This window comes from Bombyx mandarina, chromosome 04, assembly GCF_030267445.1.
Source record: "Bombyx mandarina strain Sakado chromosome 04, ASM3026744v2".
NCBI classification, from domain to species: domain Eukaryota; kingdom Metazoa; phylum Arthropoda; class Insecta; order Lepidoptera; family Bombycidae; genus Bombyx; species Bombyx mandarina.
The window spans coordinates 16,030,941-16,046,832 of NC_143211.1; the positions used below are offsets into that span (position 1 = coordinate 16,030,941).

The 15,892-nt window shown below is 35.5% G+C and overlaps 1 protein-coding gene across 5 annotated transcripts in view; it reads right to left on the reverse strand.

Moving 5' to 3' along the window:
- caps (capricious) overlaps nucleotides 1-15,892 on the reverse strand; it is a 476,818-nt gene that overhangs the window by 242,344 nt on the left and 218,582 nt on the right. For 4 of the 5 annotated variants that reach the window (XM_089727184.1, XM_089727186.1, XM_089727185.1 and 1 more), the window contains one exon: nucleotides 3,050-3,092. The exons of the other annotated variant lie outside the window; for it this stretch is intronic. The gene's annotated coding sequence lies outside the window, so the exon portion shown is untranslated. The remainder of the gene's footprint in view (nucleotides 1-3,049; nucleotides 3,093-15,892) is intronic. 5 annotated transcript variants of the gene reach the window in all.

The following is a 15,892-nucleotide window of genomic DNA, read 5'->3' on the forward strand; positions in this document are numbered from 1 at the left end:
ATTATGTAGAGAACGTGGGAAGTATTTCTAAATCTATAAACTGAAATTACCTATCCCACATCCCAAACGAAAACGACTTTAAGAGTGAAATAGATTAATAAAAAATGGTGTCCGGTAGATTGGATATTGTGGATATCCCTGACAAGACAATGCGCAGTTTCTGCAGTTGATGGCTCTTCAGATTCCATTATCTGTGTGTTGTTTGTGGGTTTGTGTGTGTTGTTTATTCGTCTTGTAAGATCTATTTTTTCCTATATTTTCTTTCATTATTATGTAGCGAACGCGGGAAGCGTTTCTAAATCTATAAACTGAAATTACCTCACAGCCCAAATGAAAGCAGACTTGAAGAGTGAAATAGATTAATTAAAAATTGTGTCCGACACGAGAGCATAAGAAATATTTTTAAGCTATTGCATAGCTTTTATCGCAGGCCTTGAGTGCAGCAACCGAATCAAGAAATTCCGTAACGAAGATAAAACCTAATACCCCCCCCCCCCCGCCTACCATGTGACTCGTGTTCAACACATTCACACGTTGCGCTTGGGTAGTATTTGTTAAAAAGTGCGCGGCGTGACGTCGCACTGCATGCGCATGATGAAAAGTCTGCCCATCTCTCTCTCGCGCGGTCTAGCTAATGAGTGTGAAGGGGACAGCTGTTAATGTTTTGCTTTTGTTAATGTTTATAAATATAGCCTGTTCTTATTTTATTATTGTTTTAATATTAAATTATTACTGTCTAATTATAATTGAAGTTGATAAAAAATGCTATGCAATAGCTTTACCGCGGTAGTCCCCGAGTGTCACACGCTTTTTTTTTTCATAATCACTCCCCAAATGATGGAGACATCAGTGAGCACACACAAACAATTATTTATAAACAATTGAACGCAGAACCTCCTTCTTTTCGGATCGGTTAAAACAAGAACAATTTCCTCAAACGAAACATCAAGAATCGTCGCTCATCATACGTAATGAAACGAAAACTGAAACACAAAAGAGAAGCGCATATAACTTATAAACGGAACCTTTCAATTCTCTTCCTGAGTAAGTTTGACCGTTTTATTTCTAGTTCGGATATCACAGAACCCCTCGCACCGATTCCCTTCCGACGGAAGTTTTTCTCTTCGCAATCGTATTAGGGATACGAACGTTCTATGTGGGGGGCCTGACGTCACGTGACCGATATATCAATAATTGAGGATGTCGTAAGAGTAAGTACATCTTTTGTCTCATTTTTTTATTTAGTACGAAGCATCAATCTTTTATCGAGCTTTGGGGTAATTGTCATCTATATTTTCTAAGCTTCTTAGCTTATTATGCCCTACGATTTCCCAACTGAGCATTCTATAAATTTGTTTGAGAGATTTTTAAACAGTTTTTTTTTGTTTTGTGACTTCGTACACATCAATGTTACCATTCATTATAATTCACACAAAACAGATGTAGTTGAGTCATGTTCAACGGAAAGATTAGATTTTAAAATTGAATCATAGACGGTAAGGAGCAAGATCTACGTGTAATAATCATGATTCAACTTGAACAACAATTTTGAATCACATGTGGTTTTATAATTAAAACACTTTTACGGCCTAATATCGCTTTTCTTAATGCCGTTATATTATTTCGTACGTTTGTAATATATAGTTAATACTAGCGGACCCGACAGACGTTGTCCTGCAAAAATTCATTGTCATGTTATTGTAAAATCTAAAACCTGATAGTATCTACCGTAATGGTGGTTTAGCTACATCCAACAGCATTTACTTTTAGACTAGCTTCAATCTGTTCTTTATAATGCATTGTAAAGGGAGTTGGTAACTTCGGATTATTATTGGCAATTTTTTTTATTTTTTTTTATTGCTTAGCTGGATGGACGAGCTCACAGCCCACCTGGTGTTAACTGGTTACTGGAGCCCATAGACATCTACCACGTAGACGCGCCACCCACCTTGAGATACAAGTTCTAAAGTCTCAGTATAGTTACAACGGCTGCCCCACCCTTCAAGCCGAAACGCATTACTGCTTCACGGCAGAAATAGGCAGGGCGGTGGTACCTATCCGCGCGGACTCACAAGTGGTCCTACAACCGGTAGATTTATTGGCAATTTGATGATTATTTTAAAGAAATCGTGAGGAATGTACTACTGAAGTGAATGAGTTCACACCTTACGCGTCCTCATCAAAATATGGCATGCGATTAAATCGTGATGGAGCTTGAAGCCTCCGATATCGGGCGTTCAATACTCTAATACCGGTAATGGAAGGAGACGCGGGCCCTGTTCGATTTTCCGAATCGTTTGCGCCGAACGCCGCAGATAACGAGAAATGTCGCGACTATCGCTTTATGTGCATCGTAGGGGCGTAGCGAACATTTCGTCGGAGTAAACATTCTTGTAGAGTTGCGAATATATTTATTGGATGCGATAGCAACATGAACGAAGCCGAACTAGTTCTAGTTGCATTAAACTAAAAGATATTCTACTCAACTTACTGAAATAAATATAATAATGTCATTGAAGCAGAAAAAGACGACGTGGGCAGTGACGATGATACGTTGCTTGTTGGAATTCTAATAACCTCGAAAAGCTTATAGTAGTGACTAAGCTCGATGCGAAAAAAGCCAATTGGTCCTTCGTCCACGTACGGGACAGACCAAATCAAATTACTCACAGGCTGAGGCATTAAAGAAAGCTTAAGAGAGTGGGATATGAAAAAGTATATTTGTCAAAATTAAGTCTATTTCTAAAAGAATAATGTCGACTGGTGACAGAACACGCCAAAAAATCAGCGGTATTTTCATTCACTGGGTAAAGAAAGTAGACGGTGCTTTATCACTGCTCAATGGAGGTAGATTTCATTCTTCACGGCGCAAGCTACTTATCTCTAATCATTCCATAAAAATTTAGCACGCGAATTATCTACTCTATAACATTATCCACTCTTACATCCTAGAAACGTTCGTAGCGTTTTGCGACCTCGCCCCTATTACCCCCTTGCTGTGGGTACCGAGTTTTTAGTGGGATATTAAAATTTTATTTTTGCAACTCACCAGGAAAACTGTCCGTAACGTCGAACTGTCATCCCCGCTGCTTCTGTAATAATGGAAATGTTATTTTTTTAATATGAATGGATAGAGCGTCTCACGTTGAATGTGACAGCGTGAATATTGATATTGATTTATGGGTTTTTTTTCGGTCAGGTTTGAGCTCTCTGTTATAGGACATGAATAATTAATTCATAATTAAATTTCTGATTTTTATATTCATAGAGATAGGCTGTGGAGTTCACGATATGCCCTAAATCAATATAGAAATATAGTGGAAAGGAGTAGAACTAGCTAAGCAAATACACAGGCTGAGGATATTACCACTGAATGAATGATGAGCGAATTCTAGTGATCACCCATAGACATCACGATATGAAGGCGCCTTCCATTTTGAGACATGAGGTCGAAGTTCCACTTGTACTGTTTAATGACTGACCACCATTCATCAAATTAAATGACTTGTCTGCACAGCTCAGCGAAAAATACTCAAAGACACACATGCATCTTTAGATCTATCCCTGGATAATTGTTACCTATTAATTCCGATTTTTTAATGAATGAATTGTATTCTTTACATAATTAAATTCAGAAAATTTTGAGACAAAGCCTTTAAATCACATTATTCAATTCATTTCAAAATTTACTTAAACGAATTTAAGAATAATAATAATAAAGAAACATGATGCTCCCCAAAATATTTTTAACAAAAAAACATCATATTCCAACATTAACACCACAATCTAACAAACATTTCTAAAAGAATTCCTGCCGACGCGTTAGGACAACAAAAGATTTATATTAATTAAGTAACAGTAGGGAAGTACAAATGAATATTAATGAAGTTTGTACACAGTAATTACGAACTATTCGAGTCAATTTCTTTTTATTAAATGTAACCTGTTTGAATATAATTTATCTTAACGTCTTGATCATTTTAATTATTTAAGTATTTTGAGGTTTATTTTAAATGGATGTTTTCAAGAATTGGCTAGTGATTTAATTGCTTTGAAGGGTGAGAAATTTTAAATTATTTTGTTTTGCCTATTTAATAAAGAAACATATCTTTTGGAAAAACTTGGGACTCATACTAAATGTGACCTTTTTTTTTTTTTGTTTTGAATAAAGACGAATAGTTAGCTCTGGGTGTTCTGGTAGTCAGCGGCTTAAACTAAATCGTCGTCCTTGAGATAATGGACTGTAATGATTCTTAGGTAATGCTGCCCGGTTCGATTCGGATTTTGTCCGGGATGATCCTTAGCTAGAACTGTCTGGTTTGTAATCGAATTTTGTCCGGGACGACTCTTAGCTATTGCTGTCTGGTTTTGTTCAGATTTTGTCTGGGATCATAATAATATGCTTGGGTCACAAATCCCACAGTTAACATAAAATAATATTTTATTTTTTTAAATCAAACCCTAGGATTCCTTGGATTAGACACTGATATCTATAAAAATACTTACACAAGTTTGCAAAAGAAAACTGTGGGAATTGAACCCTTAGCCTATTAGTCCGAGTCGCTAACTAGTACCCCACTAAGTCACTCAAAATGTCAGCAAACTTACTCAAACTGCATACTATTATAATAAACAGCTAGTAAATCAAATATAAATTTCAAATAGATTGCAGTGCCAAAGTGGAATACTCTTAGTTCCTAATGAGTGTTTCTGGAGCTACGCGTGTGATTTCGCATAATGCCATTCAGATTTTGCCGCCAACTTGATTTGCATTAGCGCGGCTACGATGAAGCTTCGTACGTGATCACGTTTACTACAGTAGGTTGTATTAAAACAAAAATCTATATACCTACATATATAAAAACTAATTTTTGTTCGTTAGTCTCTCTAAAACTTGAGAACAGCTGGACCGCTTTGGCTAATTTTGGTCTTGAATTATTTGTGGAAGTCCAGAGAAGGCTTGAAAGGTAAATAAATTTGAAAATACTCGGAAATAAATAAAAACAACACATTTTTTTTCCTTTGATGTGTCCCCTGTCGGACGGATTCCTTTTATTTGTTTTAAGTTTATTTTATACAAAGGTTTAGGTCTTTTATTTATCGATTGAGGCACTACGAAGTCTGCCGGGTCAGCTAGTAAAGAATAAAACACATTTATTTGCATTAAAATTTACTGTCAAACTTTTTAAATATGGTAAAAGTTTGCGAAACTTATATTAGACTTCGATTATTTTTTCTTATTTATTATTCATTTATCTTGTTATTATTCTACGCACAGACGGGTAGGTGTGCTAACGGGTTCAAGTTGAGAGTTTTGTTTTTATTGCCCTTGTAGGCAGACGAACACATGGCCCACCTGATGGTGAGTGGTTACCGTCGCCTATGGACTTCAGCAATGCCAGGGGCAGATTCAAGTCGCTGCCTACCGTGAAGTACTCTCCACAAGCCTCGTTTGAAGAAGGATATGTCATAGCGCTCGGGAAACATCGTGTAGGGGAGCTCATTCCAAAGCCGGATGGTACGTGGCAAAAAATATATCTGGAGTGGCTCCAGTTAGTATGGATGAACTCTACACTACTTGCTAACTCTAGCCCGACCAAGAACAATGTAATATAAATAAAATAAAATATCTGATTTCGGCACGCACTCAAATTCACACCTTGTTTCGCGTTATCACAAAACTGTCTGCATAGTTACTTTGAAAGCACCCGAATATCGGAAAAACGTGTCACATCTCCGTTAGTGGCACTGATAAGTTTCCTTAAGGTCGTCTTTGAGACAGTTATGAGATTCCTGACGCTCGTGTGACACAGATAGGAGAGACACCTTATTAAGTGCTAGAAAAATACTTCTGAATTTCTTTATTACTTTTTTGGCAGACTTCTTACGGTTGGTTTAATAGTATATGATGGCCATGGACATAAGCTATGCCAAGTCATACTGCCCGTAGCTGCGATCTCTTAAATCCTCATCTGAAAGTCTTATATCTTTAAACGAGTAATTCTTAAATATAAATATATAAATAACCTGAATCTCGGAAACGGCTCCAACGATTTTCATAAAATTTAGTATACAAGGGATTTCGAGGGCGATAAATCGATCTAGCTACGATTTATTTTCAAAAATGTTGTGTTATTCGTGTTTTCGATAATCAAGTTTATCGATAATTTTGATTTTTTCTTTAAATAACCAGTTCATATTTTTTTAATATTCTGTCGGTAAGATCGAAAAATATTATTCATATTTCATAATTTTATCAATATGTAATTTGTATATAAATATAGTTTCTAAAATATACATTTTATCAAAAAAAAAAACCGGGCAAAGCTCGGTCATCTGCTAGTAGTAAATAGTTTAATTTGTCTAAATGAGAGATTATTTTATATTTCATTGCTTAAATAAATCATGTAAGCCATGAAAATCAATTTTTTTCAATGAATTATACCTACATATACTCGTAATTAACAACAATTACAGTGTGATGACTGAATTCATGTGTCCATTTTGAGATGACGTTTGAAAAGAGTCCTTAGCAGAAGGCAGCGAATGGGATCATAACTTTGACCACTTACCTTTCAGTGGTCATAAAGTCTACCTTCTTCGATGGTAATCAAAAATGGGTATTCATGAGTATTTAAATTTTATTTTGCTATATACACATTTAAAATGAATCCGTGTCGTATGTTTTAAGCTTGCAATGCACCGATGTATTTATATGGTGTCTCCATTAAGTGACTGGATTGCGGTGTTAGAATGAGGTCAATGCACTACCAAGTATGGTTTTGATAATGTACTTGCAAGATCGTCTGCTTTATTTTGCAATTAACGAAAGTTGTTTAATGTTAGAGTTCAAATGTGTATTTTTAATGATGCTTGAGTAATGTGATGTACAATCTAATCTATCGTTGTCATTCGAATTCTTTTTGTTTTTGTTGAGAAACATTAGTCGTTCAAAAAACATCTAACGACAACAAAGTCTAGTTTACTTCGTTCTCTGTCTCTTTCTATCGTGTTTGAAACTTGTTTGACTCAATTCAAAAGAGAGGTGCTTTCATTGTTTAGTAGAAATGATCGATATGAATATTTTATTTCAATAAGCCTTTCTTGCCAATTCTTAGGCCTTTCATGGTGTATTTGAGTAAAAAATAATTTGTATCACAATGGTCAACTTTAAATATAGGCAGATTATCTTGAAATATCCCCTGAAATTATTTACGTGAATATTATCCATCAAAACCTATGACCTAAATCTGCACAATTCTTTTAATCAAGCATACTTTAAAAAAACCCTAATTACATACACGACTATCCTAAATTAGGCGTCAAATCTGAAACTTCATGATCCCGGGACAAATCCAGCTGTATCCCGGACGCGGGACTAATGTCGCGGGCGCCGGACAAATAGTCCGTTGGATTAACGGGGTGCCTTGATTAACTGAACCTCTTGTTTTGGTATGCACCCCTGGTACTTTCGCTAGATTGGCTTCGGTGGTTTGTTAGTAACATGTCTTGTTGATTTTTGAGCTTTTACTGTGTACGTGATATAATTAAGATAGTTTTAATCTATAAAGTTTACAAAATATTATTTTTTGGTTATATGTACTTGGATTTATATTGGACAGTGCCCAAAAACTTAGCAAAATGTTTATTTGTCATAAATCGTTAAAGGATAACATACCCGGTCTGTTAGTATTGATCGATGCTGGAGTTCTAATCCCATGGGTACGTATCAACTTTTCTAAAGAACTAAGCACCTCAAACGTGTTCACGAAAGACTTCCACAATTGAGGAACAACATAGTGTCATAAGAATAAAAATGTATAGCTTCTGAAAAAAAGATTTAGAGCCTAAAATGCTAATTCTAAAACCATATTTCGGATTTATACCTTAATTATGCTGAATATCTCGTTCGACTACGCTGGCATAGCCCTATAAGGCTTACCAGCTTAGGAAGAGAAAAAATAAAATAAAATTACATATATTTTATTGCTTATTTGGGTGGACGAGTTCATGGTCCACCTGGTGTTAAGTGGTTACCGGAGCCCATGGACATCTATAGCATAAATGCCGCCATCCACCTTGAGATATAAGTTCTAAGTTCTCAGTATAGTTACAACGGATGTCCCACCCTTCAAACCGAAACGCATAACTGCTTCACGGCAGAAATAGGCAGGGCGGTGGTACCTACCCACGCGGACTCACAAGAGGTCCTACAACCAGCTAAAAACTGTATCATGATATTCTATAATGCGACAACCCTTGTAAGCCTTTTAGCTTGGCGTCATCTGCATGCATCTTGTCAGTAACCGCTGAATTTCATTTACCAATCACATCATACTGCGTCGTGAAATTAATCTGAGCAAGTTCCCTGAGGCCTTCGGTTTTCTGCTCATAAGGACAGCTCAGCTGGATCGAGTTTAGATACTAAATTAGGTTTTGGTTAATTTCGGGATGCCCTGAGGGGACAGAGGCACTGCAATGGTAGCTTTCTCTGTAGATACTTGCTAGTTATACTGACTTTTTTATTATTGAAACCAGCTGCGATATGAGATTGAAGCGTCAGTCAGTTATTTTTTAATGGGTTTAAGGATATTTAACCAAGACTCGCGAAAACAAATCTCGGCATGATTTTTGAAAGCGTTTTTCAAATTGCCAGATAAAATTTCTGTCAATGTGTTGCAAATGATGTGACAAAAAAAAACTAGCAGCGTAACTACAAGTTCTTTTATTTGTGCGAGAAAGCAGAAAGCAGGTAGAAATGGTTGGCATGGCTTGTTTTATTAACACTATCCCCCCTTCGTTGGCTTTGGCTAGTGGCAGTGGCGGAAGGGGGCGTGCTAACATGGCTTGGCGGCATGGCTGGCGGTAGGGCATGGCAGCTGACGTCACGTCCGTTACAAATGTCATAATTTTCGTAACGTACATAGTTTAATTGAGATTTACACTAAACGCCCATCTGTATAGAGCTATTTTTACAGATTGGATCACCCGTATTCTTCCAATGTGGAGAAATTTCCTTTCACACGTAATTCAAGTATTTATTTGAAAATCTATATAGTACGTCTTGTTTACAGCTCAAGCGCTTTTTGAAAAGCACTCGCTTTTCTGAAACTTAATAACTTTCTATATTAAAGCTCCGCAAGCTCACGAACCTTAAAAATACTTTGTGATGCGGATGACTCAACAGAACCACGGCACGGATGTAAGTAATCTGAGATACGGGCATTTTATGAGTAGAATTATTAAGACATGCAGTGAAATTGATACAAATTTTATTATTAAATTGATACAATGTTGCGTGTCGCACACATGGAGATTTTGAGGAAAACTATAAAGAGAATATCGTTCACCGAGTGAGTGTTTATGTTCGGTAAAGTCATGACTAGAACTTGTTAGCATGCAAATTTATCTTGATAGCGTCGATGAAATAAAATGTTTTTGTTAATTTATGGTCGTCATAAAAATTTATTTCTTAATAAACAATTTTTTTCTGCTAAACCTTTATTCTATTGAAACTACGACCATTTGTTGTTAGATAAGCAACGGTATATTTTGGGACTTAAGGGGCTTAGTAACATTAAATATGTAATAGTAAATACCGAACATTATAATATGAAAAAGGTAACATGAAAACTTGAAAAAGAAATCGTATTCTACAAATAAAAAACAAAAATCATCCAGCATCCAGTAGCTTGACGTTTTGTTAGTGACATATCCTTTTTTGACAATGGCTTTAACATCGTTATTGTCACTCAATTTGGATCGCGTCCAAACCAGTAGGAAGGCGAATTTTTATCTTTCACTAGAATACCATTTCATATTGTTTCTCATTCGTAACTAGAAATAATAGGTTTTTTGGTGCTTCATGAGAAATATATATCTATGTTCTTTTAGAGAAGTTTATTATAAAAGTTTAGTATTATTCCGTAATTTTTTTGTTAGTCATTGATATACAACTTTTTTAAAGCGCAAAACAGTTTTATCTGTAGTATTGAGGTTCTCTTGTTTTACAATATTGAACTGTTCATCGCTGATACTAAAGATTTTTGAGACGGTAATTTTTTAAGCATTTACAAATGCGTTATTTATAGTAAATTTCAATTCGAATCAGGATATTAACGTTATAGTACGAAGGCAATTTAAGCCACTTAGAAACCTTTGTAATGTTCAAAGAGAGCGTGCTCCAATTCTGGTTGTATTAGTTGCAAGGATTGGCTGGTATCGATCTATCAAAACTGGGAATGTTTAAACAGTTATTGAGAACAATTCAAAGTTTTATATGTATTTAACAACGAAATGAGATAATAAATTTGATAATTTGATTATATATATGTACTTTTTTTTTTATTCCCTTTATTTATATAAGTTACTTACCATTTATAAGAGATTTGTTTATTAAAAAAACTTCAAACTAACAAGAGAGGAAGACATTCTCAACTATAAGAGCATTTAAGTTTTAAATCTTATTTGTTTTCTATTATTTCACTCGTCTCACCCAAGAATTAAAATAATATGTAAATAAAAATATATTACATAGAGTGGAGCTTATTTAAACAGAGGTATATTAAAATGATAATAATAATTAGCGGTATCATCGATCAGCAAAAAAACCAAAACATCGCTTAAATTACCGTCTCAACTGACTCAAGTGCTCAAACCAGGAAATCCGTTCGTAGACCGCGTACCGTTCCAACGCTCCAACGGTACAATGCACTACACAATTATAACACAACCGGAAAACAGAGATTGCTTCAATTTCACGATGATTGTATTAACACGACCAAGTTTTTAGACCTACGAACTAAAGCAGTTCCATTGAAGAATAGGTCCCGTTAAGTCGGACGATACTCCGTATACGTTTATACACGTCATCATTCATACACTTGCGCCGTCACGATCCGCCACAGGCTTAATCCAATTTAAAAATTATACGGCCAAGTTAAAAGTGTGCTTAATTCGATGCCGGGACTCTGAGATAGCTGCCACTGGAAAGAGTCAGGCTCTGCTTGGAAGCGTGAGGTGGAATACCCTGTCCTATTTAGGACGAACCGTTGAGATCACGTTTGTTAACATTGAATCTTGTCGACAAACTTCTTTGCATTGAGTAAATATGCATATATATTTTGGATTAAATGTTGTGAATTATAATAGCCTTTTTTTTATAAATGGCTCCAACGCATTAGGCATTGATTTACTCAGTGTCACAGTATAAGCAAAAATTACCGGTACTTAGAGAAAGAAAAATCTAAATACAAATAAATTTGATCAGTTTTTCCATACATCAATATTTGATTTTTAGGAACAGCACAACAAATCTGTTAGACTGGTTTTAGTTTTGTAGCGTATTCAAAAGTTTTGTGTTTTTATTAGTTCTCATTCACTGTTTTTCTCAACTCAATTGAGCTGTCTGCTGATATTTATAGCAATTAAAATTATCGTTGGAGCCTCCATGGCCTATTCAGTACGACGACCCATGTATTATTATGGTGCGACTATACCAGGATTTTATTCCACCAGCGCCAATTATTTACGATACATACCATTTTTATTCAAGGTCGACTAATGCGACAATAGGATGAAAGTAAAAAAAAATATCGAAATGTATAATAAATAAATAAATAAATAAATAAATATTTACTAACAATCACGCCACGTTAACTGGTCTCGTGATAAGTTCGTAAAGAACTTGTGTTACAGGTACCAGATAACGGAAATAAATGTAAGATTTTTATTATACACATACATATATTTAATATAAATCCATAACCCTGGAAAAGACATTTATATTTATCATACAAATATCTTCCCTTGGCGGGATTCGAACCCGCGACCCCCTTATTTAGTGACCATGTCACCTACCACTACACCAGACGGCCGTTGCATCGAGGTTGTAATAAACAAAATCGTACTTACCAATACGGACTCACAATGCGTCCTACCACCATAAAATATGCGTGAACGCATTGACCTATTCCAAGAAATACACACGCAAACGTTTATTTTGATTAAATTAAAATAAATTGTTGCACAAAATGTTTACATAAAGGCAACTAGAGAATTACATTCAAAACAAAGAGGATTAATTTCAAACGAACGAACAATAAACTATCGCGTTCTAACTTTTATTCCAAAATCGAATGTACTTTTAAACTTGGCACATTCGTAGGTCGGCAATGTCCAACTATTGGCACATTGAGTTGGCACATTCGGTTTAGTCTGAGCCAAATTCGTTACCGAAAATCGTAGGTCGCCGGCGACCGAATCTCGAACTAAATTTAACGAGTAGTCTTGTGAGTATATTAGAATGAATGTAGATGTTTTCTTTGGAGGAGTATAATCGTGAAGCCATTTTTGTGGTGTTGTTCTGGCTAGTTTCATGGCACATCAATAAAGCGATTTTTGACGTGACAACGTCTTACAATTCGATGGAGTCGGCTGCGCGCATGAAAAAATATGACTCATGCGGCGTTACCTCGCTCTGAGGCGTTCCACGATCACGTGGCTAAACTGGCAATAAATTTCTTCAATTATTTGACGACAACAAAGACGCGATCATGGAACGCCGTAGTCAATTCGAGTCTAATTTCAACATTGAAAACGTCATGAGAGACATTGAAGCGTCATGATCAATTCAATAGTGATTTCCATTTATCTCCTATATCGATACAAAATATTTATCAAACAAATAAAATTAAGATTTTCTTTTGAAAAATGAAACCGTATTTTCAGTATACAGTAACATCAGTATTTTCTTATGAGGTGTCACGTTCAACTATCGTCAGTAAACCGACTTTACAGACAACCGATTTTTTTCCTTAAAACGAAGCTAGTGAAGATAGCATTCGAAAATTAATATAATGTTTTTGTTAATCGTTACCTAATCACCGGTAGCCTAAGGGACTATTCCAGCAACGCTCGGGTAAGTGAGCTCACGGGCTCAACTTGAGAGAATTGCTAATACTAGCCTTAGCAAGACCAGTGCTTCGTTGAATTTATCATCGTATCAGAATCGTGACCCATATACAAGATCCGGTGAGGAACTCAGTAAGTTAATATTTCAGTTATTACACGTTATTACAATTAAAAATCGGTTAACTTAAATTCCCAAACTTACGAATTTTGAACTTTCCTAAACGTAACTTTGCTTAGATAAGTAAATATATGCTGTTTTCCGTTCAGATTAGGGTACTAATAAAATTTATTCTCGTAACACTATCTTATACAGTGTATGAATTAGCTGTCGTAGGCATTGTGTGCGTTTTGAAGAATAAGATGGACTTTGTTTTAAAACAATTCTTAAATACGACCTTTTGTATGAAGGGTACATAGCCAGCCAAGTTGTTTACCAACAGCCAACAACACAGGTGACTTTGGGTTTTCTCGTGAACATACCAAATCGATTTGCTTACGTCAATAATTTTATATATGGTTCAAGATCTATTGCTTCGTAATGCTAACTAGCAAAGTTATATGCGCTAGTACAATGTCAGCAGTACTTACCTCGGTACAGACTATCCGACGTTTCTCGTTTATCTTTACTCCTTATAAGTTAAAAGATGTATTTCATCTAAAAGAGTCCATTTCTGTTCAGTCAATGAGTTCTATGATTATCGTTTTAAATAATTACTTTGTCAATCTAAGTATCCTATAATCCTCTTTATTTCCATTGTAGATGGTTTAAGAGTTTTTTTTTATTGCCCTTGTAGGTAGACGAGTATATGGCCCACGTGATAGTGAGTGGTTACAGTCGCCCATGGACTTCAGCAGTGCCAGGGGTAGAGCCAAACCGCTGCCTATCGTTAAGTACACTCCACAGCCTCGTTTGAAGAAGGATAAGTCATAGAGCTCGGGAAACACCGTGGAGGGGGCTCATTCCAAAGCCGGATGGTACGTGGCAAAAAAGATATCTGGAAAAGCACTGTGAATGAACGCAGTGGCTCCAAGTAGTATGGATGAACTTTGCTCCGTTGATGGGCGGTGCGATGGTAAAAACGAGGTGATAGAATCATTTCAAACAATTGCTCAGGGTTGTAGCTGTTTATAGAATTTATTCGATAGAAAGCATTGTTTGTCAACAAGTTGGTATTTTGGGGAAAAGATTTCCATGAAAATTTTTATGTTATCAAAATTTTCTATAGAAATCTAATAAAAGTGATAAAAAGACTCTTAGCCGAATGAATAGTCACCCTTGTAATTATTGTGAAGGCAAAAGGATATTTTGTTTTCACGGAGCAGGTGGTATTGCGTTTTCGCATTAAGCAGATTGATGTCGGGAAACCTCGGCGGGGTCGTCCATTTAGTGTAATTAAAACCTTTAAAAGAATTTACAGTGTATTTTGGATTTTCGGACAGATTTTCGGTCGGTTTATCGGGGGGATATCTCGTCGTTTCACTGCGAATTTCCCTTCGAAACTATTTTCGATTCCGAACACTGTTTTTTTTTAAAGCACTTTTTCAACGATTTGCAATTGCATGCAGAAGAGATGCGAATGTTGCGATGGATGTGTGGAGTAACAAGAATAGATAGAATACAGAATGAATATGCTAGAGGAAGTCTGAAAGTGGAACCTGTGGCAGAGAAGCTGAGAAGTGCGCGTTTGGGATGGTATCGACATGTGATGAGACGAAATGAAAATGAGGTTGGTAAGAGAATGTTAACTATGAATGTGGAAGGATATAGAGGAAGAGGTAGACCTAAGAAGAAATGGATGGATTGCGTGAAAGACGATATGAGGGTAAGAAGAGAGTTAGCAAAGAAATGGTATATGATAGAAGAGTATGGAAGGAGAAAATATGTTGCGCCGACCCCAGGTGACTGGGAGAAGGACAGGATAATAATGATCATGACTTTTTCAACTATTTGTATACTAAAATAGCGGCTCGTAAATTCGAAAACGTTTCAATATTTGAAGAAATCTCTTGTACAATCACGAACGACACTTATAATTTCAATTGCAAATCGTGTGTAAAGTTTGTATCGCGTTTATGAAACTTGTTTACTCAGAAGAGACACAAATTGCTATGAATCACCGTGAATAAGAAATATGATGGAATTGTTTGCGCTAAACAAACAGGTTTATCAAATACACGAAATGGAAATAAATTGTTTGTAAATACACGAAGTTTTGGACTAAGTGTGTATGCATTAACTAACGAAAGATTTAATAGGACTCTGACACAATTCTTCGGGTATTTTTACATACGACTTTACATAGTAATAGAAATTTTTGTATTTTATTAATATTTTTATCAAACGTTACATTATAAATGTCAATGTTTACAGAATTGGAGTTGTATTCTATGTTGTTGGATAATTTAATTTGATACTTTCTTATTTTTCAAGATTCTTACACGAAAAGGCATGGTTTTAGTGTACTATCGACGACCCATGAGTATTGATGTTTTTTTTTTTTCTATTTACCAGTAATAATTCTACTACTACTTCTACTAAACATTACTACTACTATACTAGTACTATACATTATTTTTAAGCCTCGTTGTACTTATTGAAATTTTTTATGTTAATTTAGCTATATAGTGCCGCCCTAAAATAGCATGAACATATTTCTTATCGTGGGTGTCGTCAAAGGTGACTAAGAGATTTACCGACGAATGAGTACCGGTGGTTAATGAGTGTTAAATAAATCGCACTGTGATCGAAAACCGACACTTTAATCATTATGTAGTTTATGGCCGTGTTATAATTTTTGAAATTGTTGTGAACGTAAAATTTAATGAAAACTTTATTGATGATCACTGAATTAAAATAGTGATATTAGTGGCTAATCTAGCTAGCTGAAACAGTTACTAGTGCTTTACAAGTACGAAATATTATATTAAGGCATTATATTATAATATGTATATCACATTATATGTAAATGGTATATATCTA